The 7,006-nt window shown below is 43.1% G+C and overlaps 1 pseudogene; it reads right to left on the reverse strand.

The window, feature by feature from the left end:
• Window positions 1-382: 382 nt before the first annotated feature.
• LOC132224606 (T-complex protein 1 subunit zeta-like) lies at window positions 383-1,852 on the reverse strand (annotated as a pseudogene).
• Between the last annotated feature and the right edge of the window lie 5,154 nt (window positions 1,853-7,006).

The following is a 7,006-nucleotide window of genomic DNA, read 5'->3' on the forward strand; positions in this document are numbered from 1 at the left end:
AAAGTATTACAAAGGGTATTACATATGTATCCATTTTATCCCCCCGCCCTAGACAGTCCCCTAGCCTCCCCTATCACCCAGTGTCTTATGTCCATTGGTTATGCTTATATGCATGCATACAAGTCCTTTAGTAGATCTCTTACCCCACTACCTCCTGCCCCCCAACCCTCCCCGGCCTTCCCGCTGCAGTTTGACAATCTGTTTGAGGCAGCTCTGCCTCTGTATCTATTATTGTTCAAAAGTTTATAATGGTCTCTATTGTCCATGGATGAGTGAGATCATGTGGTATTTTTCCTTCACTGACTGGCTTATTTCACTTAGCATAATGCTCTCCAGTTCCATCCATGACGAAATTTCAGAGTTTGGAATTTGAATATCTCCTATTTCCATATGGGAAAAGAAAAATCCTTTAAAAATCATTTGAAGCCAGAACAAAAATTCCATAGCTGTATTCTTAGAATCACTCTGGGGAGTCTTCATAATTCAGGCAATACAGGGGAAGCTTCAATTCAAACTTTTAGAGAAAACATTGCAGCTAGCATGATCTCATCAACCAGGGGAATGTTGGTGGAAATCACAGTGCAGGAATGAAGAAGCTGCTTCTTTACACAACAGTTATCCCATACACCTACTTCTGCTCCTACCGTTGCCTCAGCTGTGTTCAAGTCCACACCCACAAGTTGGCCTGATTATGAATGTTCTGCTTGAACTTTAGTGTTTCCTTGGGAATAATGAGAATGCATCAGCAAATGCTTGAACTGCCCTTTACACTGGACTTATATTTAATCAGGGTGTCTGCCATTGGCACTTCCACTGCAACAGCACCTGGAACTATACACCTATCATCAATAGCATTTTCAACAGCCCTTCAAGCCATCTCTTATTGCACATTTGATTTGAATGAGTGTGTGCTTATTTGATCCTTTGACCAATAATGTGACAAAGCAAGGATTGTTACATTTCTCAATAAAGGTTAACTTCTCTTCTCCCAATGTATAGTCATAGCCAAGCCCTCATGTCCCCAACAATCAGGATTTAGGTAAACAAAAGACTTCAGAGCTACCCCACCACAAGAAATAGTCAGCCTTTCCATATTTCTTTGTCTTCCTCTTTCTTCCTTTCTTTCTTTCTTTCTTTCTTTCTTTCTTTCTTTCTTTCTTTCTTTCTTTCTTTCTCTCTTTCTCTCTCTCTCTCTCTCTCTCTCTCTCTCTCTCTCTCTCTCTCTCTTCTTGCTCTGCGCAAGGCTACTCTGCCTTCTTTTCCAGTGTTCACAGATGCTGTAGGCCCATGAAGAGGACAGCAATAAGCACCCTGTGCCCCCTCCCCTCGGACCTCTCCCTAATAATTGGGGGAAGGGTGTGATTCTCTTTTTAATCACCAGGTCAAGGCTAGGGCAGTCTGTCTGACCCTTGTCGTTGTGCCCTTACTCCATAGTTCATCCGTGTAGTGCATTCCTTTCCATCGAGTCCATCCCACCGCTTCCTGCCGCTGCCTTGGTGCTTTCTCTTAAGGATCCTAATGTCTTGGCTAGCCAGAGGGCATAAGTCCTTACACTGTGTTCATTTTATTATCAGAACAAATTAAAATTTTCAGAGAACCCCCCCCCAAAAAAAAAGTCTTCTGTTATTATTCTGGGATGAAGACCTTCAGAAATGTAGAGATCTGCTTGTTTCAGTAGTTCTCCAATATTTAGGATATTGGAAGTGATAGTAGCACCAGTTATGACATCCTGGGCTGTTGCTGCTTTGGCTATTAAGGAGGCTGTGGGGTATTGAATTTGCATTTCATGGAGAAGCACATTGCCATCTTTAGTAAGCTTGATGTCTCCAGTATCAGAAACAAACATCTTCATGGTGCCCTTCAGACCCAAGTTGGTCCTCAGCACAATTTGCAGGCCCCAGGCAGCATGGAAGTTGACCGCCAACACTGCCTGGGCTCAGACTACTTCAGCTTTGTGGTTCAGGGTCTTCATGGCTGCCATAACTGAGCCAGCAAAAGAGGAAGAGACCCACTGTGAAGAATGACCAAAGCTGGGTCAGTATGGCTGGAGGCCCTATCCAGATCTTCTGGAGAAGTTTTTAATATTGATGAAATCCAATTTATCTGTTTTTGATTTTGCCACTTTTGATTTTGGTATCATAACAAAGAAACCATTATCTGATTGTGGAGAGAACCAAGATGGCGGCATAGGTTAACGCCGGAGTTTGCTGCTTTGAACAACTACTTCAAAAGTGAAACTAAAACACGGAACGGACATCACCCAGAACCACAGGAACGCTGGCTGAGTGGAAGTCCTACAACTAGGAGGAAAGAGAAACGCACACGGACACTCAGAGGAGGTGCAGTGCTGAAGTCAAATTCTGAGGTGCGGAGTGCGTGGAGCGGGCTGGCGGCGGAGGGCGCGGTTGGCGTTTTCAATCGGGAGGGAGTCGCAGACTCTGAGCTCCAGATACAGGCGAGTCTTTAGGGACCCAGACTCAAGCGGGAGAGGCGGGACTGTCTGGCTTCGGTCAGAGCGAGTGCAGCTTTCTCTCCGAGCTTTGCAGCGGGTGCTGGGACTCAGAGAGGCAGAGCCCCTGGGGACAGGACTGAGAGCCGCCATAACTGCTCTCTCCGGCCCACCCTGTTGATCCTGTGCGACCCACCCTGCCCAAGCCCTGCACAGAGGCATTTGCCGGATAGCCTCAGGCAAAGGCTAGATTAGCACCTCCCTAGAGGACAGAAGTTCTCTCACTGCTGACACAGCTGATTCTCATAGCCACTTGCCTGGAGGTCAAACCCTCCCTGGTATTAGCTACAACAATCAAGGTTTAACTATAAGAGTGCGAACAAAGACCACTAGGGGGTGCACCATGGAAGCATAACAAAATGCGGAGACAAAGAAACAGGACAAAATTGTCAATGGAAGATATAGAGTTCAGAACCACACTTTTAAGGTCTCTCAAGAACTGTTTAGAAGCCGCCGATAAACTTAATGAGATCTACAAGAAAACTAATAAGACCCTCGATGTTATGTTGGGGAACCAACTAGAAATTAAGCATACACGGACTGAAATAACGAATATTATACAGACTCCCGACAGCAGACCAGAGGAGCGCAAGAATCAAGTCAATGATCTGAAATGCGAGGAAGCAAAAAACACCCAACCGGAAAAGCAAAATGAAAAAAGAATCCAAAAATGCGAGGATAGTGTAAGGAGCCTCTGGGACAGCTTCAAGCGTACCAACATCAGAATTATAGGGGTGCCAGAAGATGAGAGAGAGCAAGATATTGAAAACCTATTTGAAGAAATAATGACAGAAAACTTCCCCCACCTGGTGAAAGAAATGGACTTACAGGTCCAAGAAGCGCGGAGAACCCCAAACAAAAGGAATCCAAAGAGGACCACACCAAGACACATCATCATTAAAATGCCAAGAGCAAAAGATAAAGAGAGAATCTTAAAAACAGCAAGAGAAAGAAACTCAGTTACCTACAAGGGAATACCCATACGACTGTCAGCTGATTTCTCAACAGAAACTTTGCAGGCCAGAAGGGAGTGGCAAGAAATATTCAAAGTGATGAATAGCAAGAACCTACAACCAAGATTACTTTATCCAGCAAAGCTATCATTCAGAATTGAAGGTCAGATAAAGAGCTTCACAGATAAGGAAAAGCTAAAGGAGTTCATCACCACCAAACCAGGATTATATGAAATGCTGAAAGGTACCCTTTAAGAAGAGGAAGAGGAAGAAAAAAGGTAAAGATACAAATTATGAACAACAAATACGCATCTATCAACAAGTGAATCTAAAAATCAAGTGAATAAATAATCTGATGAACAGAATGAACTGGTGATTATAATAGAATCAGGGACATAGAAAGGGAATGGACTGACTATTCTTGGGGGGGAAAGGGGTGTGGGAGATGTGGGAAGAGACTGGACAAAAATCGTGCACCTATGGATGAGGACAGTGGGTGGGGAGTGAGGGCGGAGGGTGGGGTGGGAACTGGGAGGAGGGGAGATATGGGGGGGGGGAAAAGAGGAACAAATGTAAAAATCTGAACAATAAAGATTTAATTAAAAAATAAATAAATAAATAAATAAATAAACCATTATCTAACTTAATTATAGCTCTTACATTGACATCTGATCTACTTGGCATTTATTTTTGCATATGGTATGATATTAAGGTCCAACTTTAATCTTTTGTGTGTACATAACCAGTTGTCCCAGCACCGTTTGTAGAAAAGATTACTTCTTCTTGAGTTATCTTGACACTCTTATTGAAAATCCATTGATTGTAGCCAACCATTGTGGCTCAGTGGTTGAGCATTGACCCAGGAATCAAGAGATCGCTGGTTGGATTCCCAATCAGTGCACATGCCTGGGTTGCTGGCTTGATCCCCAGTAGGGGAGGTGCAGGAGGCAGCCAATTGATGATGTTACTTTCTCATCAATGTTTCTATCTCCCTATCACTCTCCTTTCCTCTCTCTCTCTAAAAAATCAATAAAAACATATTGAAAAAAAGGAAAAACATTGATTGTAAATTCAAGGGTTTATTTTTGCCCTTTAAATAATATTTAATTTATCTATATATTCTTATGCCCAGGCCATACAGTCTTTATTATTGTAGCTTTGTAGAAAATTTTGAAATCAGGACATATAAATCTTCCAACTCAGTTCTTTTTCATTATTATTTTGGCTATATTGAGACCCTTGTATTTCCATATGAATTTTAGGCTGATTTTGTTAATTGCAATTGAAAGGGCGAGGGCTATGCCCTCAATCTTGCCCCAGGGTAAGGGCTACGCCCTCCATATTACCCTGGATCCTCCATTTTTGGCAGCCATGTGCTCGGCAAGGAGCTTCTTCCCGGAAGCCCAAGCCTCTGCTAGCCACACCCAGGACTTCTTTTAAATTAATCAATGACAATCAAGGGAAGTGCGTGCCATAGATATGACCACATCCTGTGTAACAAGACACTGACTTGCGCCTGGCCAATCGGCAGGCCCCACAGTCCTTTCTCCTCCCCTTACTCCAACCCCCTATAAAACCCCTCTCCACACAGAGTTCTCTCTCTCTGCCACTTGGCTTGCCGTTGTGTCGGTGAGTGTGGTCGGGGAGCCGAGCTAGCTCAAATAAAGTCTCTTTGCTTTTTCATCAGACTCTGCTGGCTCCCTGGTGGGCTTTTGGTGATCTTGAAATCTGGGCATAACATTTGGGGGCTCGTCTGGGATCCCAAGACCCTCAAGGGACCCCCAATCAGGAGAGTCTGACTGGCCACGGTAGGTGTCTGTGTTGTGTATTCTGTTCTGTGTGTTATATGTTCTGTCCTGTGTGTGCTCACTTCTGAAATTCTGTAGTTCCCGAAGAGGTCTAGGTGGACGCACTGCTGAAGGACCACGGGCGGGGAGAGTTGAGACGGATTTGAGATGGATTTGAGATGAGGCGGTTCGCTCCCGCCAGTTTGGCGTAAGGCCATCGTCTAGTTGCTTCCATGGAGTTGGAAGGCTGTTCTTTGGGGCCCTCTGTTTGTGTCTGTGTTTTTCTGTTTTATTCTGTGGACTTACTGGATGGACATTATGGAACAGACTCAAACTACCTCTTTAAGCATCATGGTCGTTTTAAAGTCAAGGGCTTGGCCAAACCTGGTTGCCAGCCCCAGGTGTGGTTTTACAGGGCTGCTGCGGTGAGCCTTGAAGCCTAGGGCGCGGGCCCAGGTAGAGCCGCCGCTAGTGCAGATCTTGGTGGTAGTAGCAAATAATTTAAAGTCCTTCTTGTAATTGAAAAGTTTTACAAAACTTAAAAATGCGTCTGGGATTTCTGTGCACGTGTAAAGAGAAAAGTGGCTTAAAACTAATTCTCGCATTGTCCGATTTCAGATTAGATAGAGTTTTGAGCTGGAATCTCTCTACAAATGTACAAAATAAAACCCCAAGACTGATTATTTCCTAGGAAAGATGGCAAATTTTACCCAAATGAAAAAAGATGCTGGCTAGATTTTAACAGCAGGATTGGCATTTACATAATAAAGAACAGTTTTTAAAGGTTGTTCCAAGGTAAAAAAAAAAACACAACTGGTCCTTTGTTAATTAAGAAAGCTTTTCTTGCCGAAACCGGTTTGGCTCAGTGGATAGAGCGTCAGCCTGTGGACTGAAGGGTCCCAGGTTCGATTCCGGTCAAGGGCATGTACCTGGGTTGTGGGCATATCCCCAGTAGGAGATGTGCAGGAGGCAGCTGATCGATGTTTCTCTCTCATCGATGTTTCTAACTCTCTATCTCTCTCCCTTCCTCTCTGTAAAAAATCAATAAAATATGTTAAAAAAAAAAAAAAAAAGAAGAAAGCTTTTCTTAATGGAAGAAGGGGGTAGTTGCCTCCCTCCTGTAGCAAAATCTTAAAGAATGTGGTCAATTTACATCTGAAAAGACCAGGTAGGCCGGAACCTGTTTTGCAAGGCTCAAATGTGGTTTTCCAGAGCCGCTTGAAAGTAAAAAATAAAGTTTACTAAATCAGATTATAAAAATTGCTCAATAATCTAATTTGCCTCATGAAAAATCTAGAGGACAGAATTATATCTGTTGGTTGATTATGTCTTGCATTTTTGAAGTTTATTCTTAAAAATGTTACTGATTAAGAAATTCTGAATTTTTGACTTGCTAGCTAAAAGTTTAAGGTTCAGATTGAGTTAGGAAAAATTGTGTAGTTGTGGTAGCTAAATGCCTTTGCTTATTGGTCTGACAAAAACCAGTTTAAATTTAATTGATATTCTTTGAGATAATTATAAAAGGTATAAACAGCTAATGAGATTTCAGTTTGTCTGCAATATAATGTTGGCCATCTATCTTTTAGGGATTTTGGTTTGCTTGGTCAAAAAAACAAACAGTGTAGACAGCCACCATTTTGGGCTGCATGACTTGGCAGCTGCCATGTCAGCCACATGGCTTTCCGTGCCCCTGGGGGCCGCCATCTAGAAACAGCAAATGCCCCTCCCTCTGATTTAGTCAATCACAAAAGGAATGT

Source organism: Myotis daubentonii, chromosome X, assembly GCF_963259705.1.
Source record: "Myotis daubentonii chromosome X, mMyoDau2.1, whole genome shotgun sequence".
NCBI classification, from domain to species: domain Eukaryota; kingdom Metazoa; phylum Chordata; class Mammalia; order Chiroptera; family Vespertilionidae; genus Myotis; species Myotis daubentonii.